Source organism: Amblyomma maculatum, chromosome 11 (genome assembly GCF_055883805.1).
Source record: "Amblyomma maculatum isolate TAMU_Amacu chromosome 11, ASM5588380v1, whole genome shotgun sequence".
Classification (NCBI taxonomy): domain Eukaryota; kingdom Metazoa; phylum Arthropoda; class Arachnida; order Ixodida; family Ixodidae; genus Amblyomma; species Amblyomma maculatum.
Window position 1 is genome coordinate 120309522 of NC_139354.1, and position 12806 is coordinate 120322327.

At 44.7% G+C, this 12806-nt stretch overlaps 1 long non-coding RNA gene across 1 annotated transcript; it reads right to left on the bottom strand.

Moving 5' to 3' along the window:
* Positions 1-3766: 3766 nt before the first annotated feature.
* LOC146174865 (uncharacterized) lies at positions 3767-11863 on the bottom strand. The gene is made up of 3 exons (XR_014701656.1): positions 11789-11863; positions 9302-9504; positions 3767-4202 (listed from the first exon to the last, which is right to left on the bottom strand). It is a non-coding gene; the product is annotated as an uncharacterized LOC146174865 (long non-coding RNA).
* Positions 11864-12806: the final 943 nt, after the last annotated feature.

Genomic DNA, 12806 nt, shown 5'->3' on the forward strand with positions numbered 1-12806 from the left:
TCGATTTCGATGTTATTTATAAGTCTGGCCGGAAGCACACCGATGCTGATAGCCTGTCCCGCGCGCCCGTCGGCCCTCTTTCGTCAGATGCCAACGACGACGATAGCTTACTCGGAGCAGTCACTACGTCCGATCTCACCTCCAAACAGCGTGCCGACGGCGAGCTGCGACTGATTATTGACTATCTTGAAGATGGGCATCCTACAATACCCCGGTAACTTGCTCGGGGGTTGTCGTCGTATTGCCTCCGCAATGGGGTGCTCTCTAAGAAGAATTCTACGTCGAGTGCGAAAACATACCTGCTAGTCATACAGGCTGATCTAAGGCACGAAATCCTCCTGGCCTGCCACGACGAACCAACTTCAGGGCATCTTGGCTTTACACGCACCCTAAACCGAGTCCGGCAAAATTATTACTGGCCACAATCTTTCTCCGAGCATTAAGCGTTACGTACAGACTTGTCGACAATGCCAGCGGCAAAAAAAATCCCACGCTCAAGCCATCCGGTATGTTACAATCTATTGAACCACCCCTCACTACTTTCGAGCAAGTGGGCATGGACCTTTTAGGCCCATTTCTTTTATCCTCGAACGGACACAAGTGGATCGTAGTCGCCACAGACTACTTAACACGCTACGCTGAAACGAAGGCCCTTGCCCGAGGTACTGCCGGCGAAGTTGCTCGATTCTTTATGAACGACATTGTGCTCAGACACGGTGTACCGTCGACCATCATTACTGACCGAGGAAAGGCGTTTACAGCTCGGCTACTGCGGGACACCTTAACTCTCAGCCATACCGAGCATCGCACAACAACAGCGTATCACCCTCAGACAAATGGATTAACGGAACGACTAAACAAATCTTTGGCTGACATGATCTCAATGTACATTGACGTTGAGCATAAAATGTGGGACGAGATCCTGCCGTATGTCACCTTAGCCTACAATACGGCGCCGCAGGAAACCACGAAGTTGACGCCGTTCCGTCTCGTATATGGCAGAGAGGCCTGCACGATGTTGGACGCGATGCTCCCGTGCGGAGAAGACGCGGTCGAACCCGACGCGGCGTATTTCGCAGAACAGGCCGAACAAGCCCGTCAGCTGGCCCGCTTGCACATCAAGGAGCAGCATGCCACCGACGCTCGACACTATAACCTTCGGCACAGGGAGGCCCACTACGAACCAGGGGACCAAGTGTGGGTGTGGACACCTGTGCGCCACAAAGGCTTGAGCGAGAAACTAATCCACCGCTATACATTCAAAGAAACACATTCAAAATCTTGCATCTGCTTCTCTGCTGATTCTCATACAGACGGGGGCTGTGACAAACGTGTGCTAATGAATGTAACCTTTATGAACGGTTAACAAAAAATATTTGGTTTAATGAAGTTTCGAATATCTATTTATGGTTTTATTGCCTGGACCTACCACTGCCGTCTGTAGCTCTAGACATCTTTAGAGTAAGGGACGAGGTAATGTTCCATAACATGGCAAAGTACGTTCCAGCCTTGCGTTCTGCTTCCACAAAATAAGACCACATTATCCAGGAACAAAGCCATATCCTGGAAATCAGGAATGAAAAGCGCACACTCATGCTCTAACTAAGAATGTTTCGTATAAAACAGCATGAGAAGAAATTACAAGAGCGGCGAATTAAGTGTCAAGGTTTACCTCTGTGTGCAAAACGTTTTTCTCTATCTATTTATAATAGCCATATCAGATAAATGCCTCCAAGCATTTAAAGTAAGGAGCGTTGGAGCACTATGAATTCTACTAAAAGGTTTAGAGAGTCAATTTGTTTATTCTCTAAAATTGATTATTTAGCTATGGCTAACCTTCATGCTTTGTTCCTCGAAAAAACAAAATAAAATTTGTAGCAGTCATCGGTAAATATTTCTGCGCCGTGTTCATCATAACAATTTATGGCGCTTTATATATTAGTCTTCAAAACAAATATTGCATGACTAGCTTAGAGAACAAATCTTTCGCAAAGTCAAGAAGAAAAGCTTCGCCAGGGTGCGCTCTCCAGCAAGAAGCAAAGCATGATCTCCGAGCTGAAATTCAGGAGGGAGGCTAGAGGGGAATAGCTTTTGCCTCGCACAATTTTTTTTGCGTGAATTATGGCTTATTGAAGCAGGTGACACTTTACTCAAAAGTAAGATTGGTCCAGATGTTTTATTTTTAAGGCAATTTCCGCTCATCCGTGGGAATCCGTCACATAATGTGATTTTGCCGCGAGAAGAGTTATTGTCCGATGGTGAAACGAATCACTGTCCCATCGGCGCGCCTCTTTGTTACCTATTACTATTTTCCCAAGTATTTCACTCCAAAGAACCGAGGGCCAGGCCGGGAGAATCTTGTACGCATTGAAAATTAGCGGGTACCCGGCGCCATCAAGGACCAAACCTGGTACCTCCCAAATGCGAGGCGGATAATCTACCACAATGCCAACGCTTCGCTAGATGTTACCCAACCAGACACTTCAACCAAGCGAACATGGATGGGCTTGGGTATGGACGCTGGTAAGCCGAGCACCAGTCCGGAAAATAGCTTGTACACATTTGGAAAAACCGGTGGATGTCCGGCCGACAGTGGGAGTCGAACCTACCACCTCCTGCAGCAGAGGCCGCTCTGTCGTTGAGTCCTGTGGCTTCGTACGGTGCGCACCAGTGGCAACGATAGGCGTTGGCGGCGTAATCGCGCGACGTATGGCCAAGGACTGTCGCCTGACGCGGTTACCGGTTTATGGTTTACATTTCACACAACCGCCTAGAAATTAAATACATCCCGGACGTTACATTGAAATAATCCGTACATCAAAGTCATTGCTGAAGGATCTAACACACGCATCGTTTCAAACGTCAGCAAAAGCCGACGACTTTCGGGACTACATTCACTACAACACTAAACGCTGTGTGAGCTGTCGGCCTTCCCACAAGCTTGAAGTGACAGGTGCCACGAATGAATAATGTCAGTTCTCTGTTGCCTCAGCTTAAAGAGCATGCAAAAAGGTGAGTACAACGAGCCAAATAATAGCCCTCTGAAAACGGCACCCATTGGGTTGAATAAAATAGTTGCTTCAATAGCCCATTATGTGTACTTGCCGAGAAATACAGCGGGAACAAAAAAGGCGCCAGCCAAAAGAGGAAAAAAAACAACATACGCCCTTTCCACAAACGCGCGAGAATTAACGGCCTAACCCAGGCAGCACACCAACATCGCACCGACCCCGGCCCAACGTCGACAAAAATTGGTACCAACATTGGCGTAAAACTGGTTTTTTAAGAAATTACTACATTTTTATATATTGGTCCGGCTTATATGCCAACATTGCACCTGTCTTGGCACTGCCAACATAGGCTATCAGCTGGCCGTGCCCCTTGTGTCACGTATTGGCATGCCACTAGTATTCATTGGCACATTTTGCATTGGCAATAAACCGGCCGTGCCGCTAGTATCACATATTGGTATTTACTGGCATGCAACAAATATTCATCGGCACACGTGGCACTGGCACTGCCACTGTTAAGCCACCTTTAGCCATGCAGTTATTTCACCCTTGCCCTTACTGCTGCCATTTGCTTAACTGTCACTTTGACAATTGTGGCTTTCTTATGCAGTCATTTCCCAATACCACCTTGCATGTCATCTCCCTAAGGAGCCATAACAACCATGCAAGTAAATGAGGCAAGCAAAATATTTTCCGAAAACATTTTATTGAGAGCTCATATACATGTACATGCCACAAGGACATCAGGGGGCCAAAATGCAGTGCAGGAGGCATTCGGTACAGGGCTAATATGGGAGATGCTAGTAGGTGTAATTGGAAACAGGGCACTAAGCAGCACATGACCACGTAGTGCAGGTAGAGGTGATGGGGTGCAGTGTGCATTGCTCATGATGGAAGGGGCTGGACATGTTGAGCAGGGTTGATGCACTATAGCCTTGTAGTGCAAGAGGTGTTGCAGGAATAGGAGGCTGAGCATGGGTGCATTCCAGGGCAGTGTCCACCATGGATGGAAAATGGCAGTGGACTGTCTTGAGCATGATCGTTGGCAGTGAAGGGTCAATGGATCAAGTGATGAGGTTGAGGGGGCGGGGGAAGCGCATGGCCCAGGTAGTAAGCTGGGCACCCCGCAGGAAACAACCATTCAGGAACAGTTTGTTGAGGAGATTGGCCCGTGGGTGTTACAAATGACATCTGCACAGAAGACAAGCATATATCACCATAAGATTTAAACTCACCTTCTCAACACTTATTCAAACACATATTTGAAGTCTGGGTGCTCTACACGATTGAGTACAAAATACAGAACCCCGCTATAGTAAAGCCTGATATAGTAAAGTGAAACTGAAGTCCCAGTTCATCTTCCATAGGCAACTGTACATTTTTCCCCTTTATAGTGAAGATGTTTTTGGTAAAAAAAACGGTTAAAGTGCTTCTGGCCATGGCGACGACTCCCGCGCACTACCTAGAGTCGCGAGGCCAAGACTTTTTGTATTTCAAAACAGAACAATAACCCCGAGTGTTCGTTTAGGCAGCTTTACTACTAGCCGTAGCAGCAGTCAGAAGAAGCCTACTTTACAGAAGCCTTGGAGCCGTGAGGGAAAGCGCGCAGCGCGAAGAAAAAAGTAAAGCTGTCTACAAACATAGCAAGCAGGCGGCGTGTTCCATTCGGAAAGTAAAGGAGTAAAAGTCCAGCAAGAAATAGGGAAGGGAAAGAAATGGGTCAACATTCACTGCAATGTGCAGTACAAATCATGAGGCAGTGGTGGCAGAAAGTGGAGGTGCAGCGAGTAAGGTCTTACAGCACTTGAGTGCCATGCGAATTTATCATTTATTGCCTTTTAAAAGACAGAAAGAGCAAAAAGAGACACCATGTTCATGCAAGGCTGTAGTTTTTACATGAAATCGAACTTGGTTGCATTTGTAATCACGTCTTCATGCTTCAGAGGTACTTCCACAAGATGTAGAGACATTTTATAATGAAAAAATCACACAAAGAGATGATAAAAGCGAGATGGAAGGTATTTAGGTTTTTTTTCATTAAGCAACAAGACGTGTTCAGTAAGTGCCTATTTAACTACTAGACAGCACTTTCAGGACCATGTCACCACAGACCACTGATACAGCTAAGACCATAATATAGTAAATATTTTCGCTGGCCTCAGTGGCTTTACTATAAAGGGGTTCTACTGTATATATTGAAGGCCTATTGCCACACATTCTTCTTTTAGAGCACTTTGCGACAGGTTTCTGAGCCTGCAAGGGCATGCAGCATCTTATAACGTAGGGATAATAAACATATATGAAAAATAATATCCATTCCAGATACAAAACAAAGATATTTGGAAGAAAAAACCTGCTTCCGGCAAACCGATAACTTCAGGTGGATGCTTAGTGTGCATATAGAATTACATTTCCTGAAAATATGACTGTTCAGGCTCCAGAACGTTCAATTTTTAAAAACTTCTTAAACATTCCTGCAATAGACAATATGGATTACTAAGCATGCAAAACTGGATATTAAAGAACACATTAAAGAATATTTTTCTGGAGTACACCAGTTAAAGGCACGCATACATTACTGTGGCCAGAATGAAGAAATAATTGCCCTGACAGAATCGATCAAGCTATCTTCAATCAGCTGAGAGAGATGTGTACATCGCAGATATTCTCTAGGCTGCGCACGCATATAATATTCTCAAGATAACAGTACCATTTCAAGTTCCAGCTTTTTAGTTTTCACAGCTTTATTGCTTGCTGCATTCTACTATAAACAATTGCCTTACTTGTAATGTACCAATGAATAGTTTTCATATATGTCAGTGCACGTTAAAGAACCCCAGGTGGTCGAAATTTCCGGAGTCCTCCACTACGGCGTCTCTCATAGCCTGAGTTGCTTTGGGACGTTAAACCCCACAAACCAACCAACCAACCAATAGTTTTCATACAGTGCTAATTTTAAATTAAAGACACCAGAACAACATGTACACAAAAAAGAAAAGAAGAACGGGACAGAGCGCCATTCAAAACTGTTTTATTGTGCAGAATAAAGTACATATATATCTCACTGCCGGCATATGCGCAAGGAACCCATTCACCGTCATGTAGTTTAAGATAAGATATGTTCAAGAAGCCCATGCCTCATACCATTGCCTCTTTCTCTGAGAAATCATTCTTGAACATAGCTTATCTTAAACTACAAGATGCTGAATGTGATGTAGCTGAATGTGTTCCTTGCGCATGTGCCGGCAGTGAGATATATATGTACTTGTTCTGCACAATAAATCAGTTGTGAGTTAAGCTCTGTCCCGTTCTTTTCTTGTGTGCGTGCATTGTTTTGGCGCCTTCAGTTTATAATAAATAAACACGAACAAGCCCAACAAGAAGTTCTAGTAATCATACAGTGCATGCTTGTTCAGCTAAAATTATTACAGTCAGCATGCAATGAGCAATTGAGCAAGTACTAGAAATTTACTTTGCATAGGCAGGAAAATGTTATGCTCGATCTGAGTACAATGATATCGTACTTCCTTATCAGCTAGCAGCCTACCAGGTTGCATTTTCTCTCATCGCAGCTAATCATATGGCCATACCATCGGCAACCTTCCACGTGCAAGATTATATTCAGTTAGGCATACCTGGGTGATTTTATGTCCAGGTACCAGGTGTGGTGCTCGGGCATCTGATTTCTTCAAACCAATTCATAGTAGTTGTTGGTATAGAGAATAGTAATCTGCCTCAATATCTGAGGCCTAATATTATTTCATTGCTTAAGCACACCTTAAAATACAATGCATGATGTGACTTTGGGATCATAAAAAAACGATACATCTAGCATGACAGTGATTTTTCACTTCCACCCTATCACAAGTTCCTTGAAAAACCAGTTTAATCCTGAGCTGAAAAGTTTTTTCGCACACATTTTATATTTCAGTATCTATAAAATGTTGATATTTTGTGAATATATTTCAAAATCAAAATTCCTTAACAGCCTCACAAATTATTATTTTTTTTCAAAAATGGACAATATTTTGTACTCAAATTAAAAATAAGATTGTGTCTGGAGAAGTAGTATTGTTTGCAGAAGAAAACAGCACAGACGCAAAAAAGCACACATATCGCTCAAATTTAATGTGCAATACATGAACTGAGAGTTCACCTAAAATTACAAGTACAATAGCCTTGTATACATGGACTCGACAGAACGGGTTGAATCAGCGTTGAGTAAGCAAGGTTATCATTCTCGACACGGCTGATGTCTACATGAACTGGCTTTCTAGTGAGTAAATATCGTAGCAGAGCGTAGCATCGAGATTCGAAGTTATTGTGCAAGTTCTTACTCGTATTTGATCCCACTGACTTTTGCTATCGAGAGCTTCGATTATTTTTTATCTTTGATGAGCGCTAAAAAGCATTCATTTCGAGTGACGCTCGTCGCCGCTCCAGAGGCTTTTTCCTATCCCAGAATTCCCCATAACTATACTCCCTGACTGGACAGCATCTACATGCATAACTAGACTCCTTGACTGGACTGCGTCTACATGCCTTTAGATAAGCGGGTCAAGCGGATTAACCTATCCCCTGAAATCGAGTTAAGGCGACCCGCTCCGCCTCCTATTTTACTCGACCCGACTGTGTATACATGAACCCCACAATTGATTTTTCACTCGACAGACGTACTCGACGCAATTCTGCTGAGTTCATGTATACAGGGGTGGAACGCACGTGTAACAAGTAACAATGCAGCTAAGAATTCAATCTGCTTTCTTCTGGCTCATCCAGTTTTCTAAAAAAAATATCTTGTCTGACATAGGAGGATATTTGGAGTTAAGCAGCTAAGCAACACAAGATCCATATGCTTGCTCTAACGCATGACTCCTCAGTGCACTTACAGTTGCAATTTGCTTGGTCATATGGCAGTTCACTAAACCGTCTGACTAGATATGACAATAAAAAAGAACATCGGGGGATCATTTCTACTTTTATTAAGACATGCAAAAGTTTTTTTGTTGTTGACATAGCATTCAGAGACTGCGGGAGTTTGGCAGTTTTATACGTCTTATTTCGTTTGGCGGTTGCAAGGGGATGTAGAAAAAGAAATATGAGTAAGGAATATAAGGGGTGACAACATCCCGAAATAAAACTAATGAACCAATGATGCACACTGCGTATCTTAAATGGCGTCACTGGTAGCATCAAACACAGAAAATCGTCCTTGAGTATGACAAATTTGAAGCCCAGGAGGTGAGTGGGTTGTGAACAGGTAGTTAGAAAAGGGCAGCCCCTCTGAGAGGTAGGCGGCACGATCACTGCCACCCATTATGGGGAAATCCCTGGCAAGCATGCAGGCAAAGGTGCACATATATAAGAGCAATAAATGCACAAGGAATGCACGCCTGAATGAGCAGCTGCACTAATAATTTCCTTTTGTCTTTCAGCCCACCCCTCCTGCACTGTAAGCAAGTCTGCTCTGTTTTCCGAACACAGAAGAATATGCAAAAACAAACAATGTTCTCTGAAATTTACAAAATTTGAACGAGTATTGCATGATGATCTTTCTGCAAATGTCTTGCTCTAGGGTTACAGAATAAATTCATTGCAGCTGCGAATAAAGCGAGTTGGGAGCTAATGGCGAATCTCAATGGCTTGGGGAGAAAATTATTTAAAATTGTCACTTTGAGCAAAGTAAATAGCCTGGTTTAGATCAAAGTAATATTACATCTACACGGCTGAAGCCAGTGTAGGCAACCAGAAATGTACAAGCAGTCAGTAACTGCATGTCTGTATGAACAAATACATGCAGTGCAGGCAGCAGTAATGAAGGAAGACTGGAAGGCAAATAACCTGAGCAATACTGAATGGCTTTCTTCTCTGAAACCTCAATACATGCTTCCTGCGAATTCTTGTAATGCAAGCATAATCAAGTGTGCTAAATATTCTATCACTTAAAGCACTTGCACTCCCGTGTTACGCAAATGACAACTACTTCTTCAGTTCACAAGCTATGTCTGTTATTGTGCTATTACACCACAGGTTCACTCAATCATGCCTCAACTTGAAATAGTCACGTACTGTTGAAATAAAGCAATGAAATATAGCACCAGCTATTAAAGCACTGCCAGGGACATGAAGGATAATATTTTCTGCATACTGGTGGGCAAGACTTCTGAACAAGTAAGCCTTGAGCTAAAAAGCCAGAAAAAGTCATATAGCATGCAATCATATAGCAAAACGCCAGCGGAGCATTTAAAGCCTTTATATAATGCAAAACAAAGGCAATGTGTCATACCTACCGAGGCAATGTTTCCTTACACACAGCATGTTTCATGGCAAGGCTCCCACAGTTGTTGACAGGTTTGCAGCACCAAAATGTTGACGATGTTGTCTGCCTCACATTCAGGCAGCACCCCTTTGATGGCAGATGATTGCTTGTGCAAAAGCAGTGCGATGATACAAGTGGAGCAGCTGGACTGCGGGCGTTATAGAGCAAAGAGCCCTAAATGCAAGGAAAGAAAGTCTCCATTAAATCGATGCCTCTACATCATGATAACAGCATACCACGGCTCTTCTCTGTTTAGTTAATCTATAATTTCAATTGAAAGCTGTCTCAAAAAATGGACTAATTGCAACTCTATGTTACACATGGCATAACATAGCTGTGCCAGGGCGGTGGGGCGATCAGTTAGAACAACGACCGGAAAATGCATACTGATGTTTCATGCAGTCTTGATGCTGGAGCAAAGTGTCATGGTGCGAAGAACAAAATTAAAAGCAGGCACTGGCGCCAAACGTGTGCTACACAACCGACGCGACTAGAGGTGTGCACGGGCATAAATTTTGAGCCCGACCCGGGCCTCATGCTACAAACCCGAACCCGGCCTGGAACTGAAATTGCCTGAGCCCACCCAGAGCTCACACTTAAGGCTCCGGCCCTGCTGGAGATGCTATAACAGACCAGTTGCAAAACCTACAAGTCGGCTTCCCTGTGAGGCAGCAATTCGTGCACAGTGGCGACAGAACCTCATTCAGGGATAATAGTTAGGTGCAGTACATGCATCTACCACAGTCCACGCTGCTTTGGATGCAGTTCCCCACGCACAGGCCATTGTCAGAGAAATGTTTTTGGGCATTCTTAACACTGGAATAAAGTGGGGCGCACTGTCACCCTAGGGGTGAAGAAAGAAAGTTTAGAAAAGGGACACTAACCGGAGAGGGTAATAGTGGGGCGACAATGCGCACGCGAATAATACAGTGACGAATGGGCAAGAGGTGCGGGAATTACCCTACCCGTCAGGCGATGTGCTAGCACTGTGCCCAAATATTACCCCAAGTCTATGCCGCCATTGTGCAGGAATGTCTGCCGCACCAGGAAGCTGACGTGTAGGTTTTGCAACTGATCTATTGGAACTGAAGCATTCTTAACACTGGAATAAAGTGGGGCGCACTGTCACCCTAGGGGTGAAGAAAGAAAGTTTAGAAAAGGGACACTAACCGGAGAGGGTAATAGTGGGGCGACAATGCGCACGCGAATAATACAGTGACGAATGGGCAAGAGGTGCGGGAATTACCCTACCCGTCAGGCGATGTGCTAGCCCTGTGCCCAAATATTACCCCGAAGTCTATGCCGCCATTGTGCAGGAATGTCTGCCGCACCAGGAAGCTGACGTGTAGGTTTTGCAACTGATCTATTGGAACTGAAGCAACGATACAGAAAGATAAAAATAGGCGACAATTCCTGGCTATGCATCGCGCGACGACGACGCCAACGCCTGTCGCTGCTGCTGGTGCACATCGCACAGAGCGAAGGACCTCAGCAACAGAGACGCGTTTTCAGCCTTGCTTTGTTAGCGCCGCCTCCTCGTTTGGTAAATGAGTACAGTTACGCTATATCCAGTTTCTTGCACTAAACAGCAACACTGATGAAATTTCTTGAAAAGCGTGAAGCCCCTGCCCCCCCCCCCCCCCCCCCCCAAAAAAAAAAAAACGGTCCCAGCGCAGCGCCGTGCGACTATACTCCGATGCAGAAATGATTTAAAGCAGTGGCGTTTTTCTGCAACTTTCGAAAATTAGCAATATCTAGCCACACTAGCATTTTTTGTTTTGCAATACTACCCTACCAAGCTTTTACTAAACCGTCTCGATGCGCTCATATATGCACGGATCAGACGAAATGAGCGTCTGCAGGATTTTCGCTCATACCGGACTAGGGAAACAAACTTTGCATGCAAAACAAAAAAAAAACAAAAAAAGAAACAACTAAGGTGAGTACCCCGAAGCCTTTTGCGATTGGTTGCCTCGCGCGGTTAGCGTTTTATCGCACCAGACACGAGAAAATATGCTTTTGCCCGGACTCCGCTGATTCCGCCCGTGGTCACCCGAGGGAACCCGAGCGGCCGAGCCACGCAACGGCTATACGCCGTTCCAGCCACTGTAACGCCGTGAATATCCGAAGTTGGTTTTTAGGGCTACGATGCCACGCAGTTGTTTACTTTAGGAAATCAGTACTGTGCAAAACAGTAACGGTTTAACTTGAAATAAGCTGCAAAATGATCGTCATCAAGTCGCGCACACTTCAGAACCACTTTTGAAAAGTTAACAACGTAAGAAATATACTAAAAGAAGACAAATCTCTCTAGCACATGGCTTACGCAGCCAGCAGCAACAATGAAATGTAAGACAACGCTTGTAATTTAAAAAATGCTCAATCTAAGAGGCTAATATTTTGCTCCAATATACACAAACGCTTTATGAAATCTGAATGAAAAGATTTGAAAACTTACATGGAATATTTCTTGAAGAAAGAAGCATTTTCCGTGCGCGGTGCCACCGAACGTCGAGCCGAGCGAACGAGTGGCCGTTGGATGGCCGAAAGAACGGAGCGCCCTCTTTGAAACAAAATACAACTGCCGCCGTCATGCCGGCTAAGCGATTGTCGCGTCTTTAGTAATCGCCTTTTCAGCAGCAGCAGCATAAATGCGCTCTGCGGCTGCTCATCTATGTAGGGCTCTGTGCCAGCAGCGAAGCTCGTCGTCGCCCTGGAGAGGCGCCTAGCTGTTTTGTTTCTAACACCCAAACCTGTTCAAGTTGTATTTTGTGAATGCTGTGTTCTACTACGAATAGTTTGCTCACTTTTAGCATACCAACGAAAATTCTTTCATACAATAGTGCTCAATCGAGTGGAATATTTCAATCACCCTGAAATGAAGATTTGAAGCAAGTTTGTTGAAAATTATTGAGCTAAGCATCTCAGTACCACGACTTGCCACCTCTTTATAAACTATAGTTGCATACAATGCTTACATTTTTTCTCATATACCGCACCGTCAGCATCATTCTATCTGCTAGATTAGTCGTTTGTTGGCCCGATTCATTAGGCGCTTGTTTCTTTCTCACAGTTTAGTTTCTTGGCTATATTTTATTGGCCAAGAAAATGCTGTAAAAGCACATTTCTTTATGCAACCTGTTATGAGAGCCCGGAAATGTTTGAAAGAAGTCTCCAGTCTGTTAGCGTTCGTGTTTTTATTACTGCGCAATTCCTTCCCCTGGGCGGCGGTCGTCCGCCCCTTGGACCCTGAGTGGTGCGTCGACCCGTCCACCGCTTTGGCGGACCTGCGTGGATTTCGACGCGCGCATGCAACCTCGGACCTTGCTCGCATCGCATGCGGTGAGAGAGTGCGATCCGGGGAACGACAGGAGTGTGAAGTGCGCGAGGACGGGATTGAGCGGTGCGTCAGCACGGAGAGCAGGCGGTGGAAAACTGTGCGAACGAGCGTGTGCGAAACAAAGATGTGTCATTGT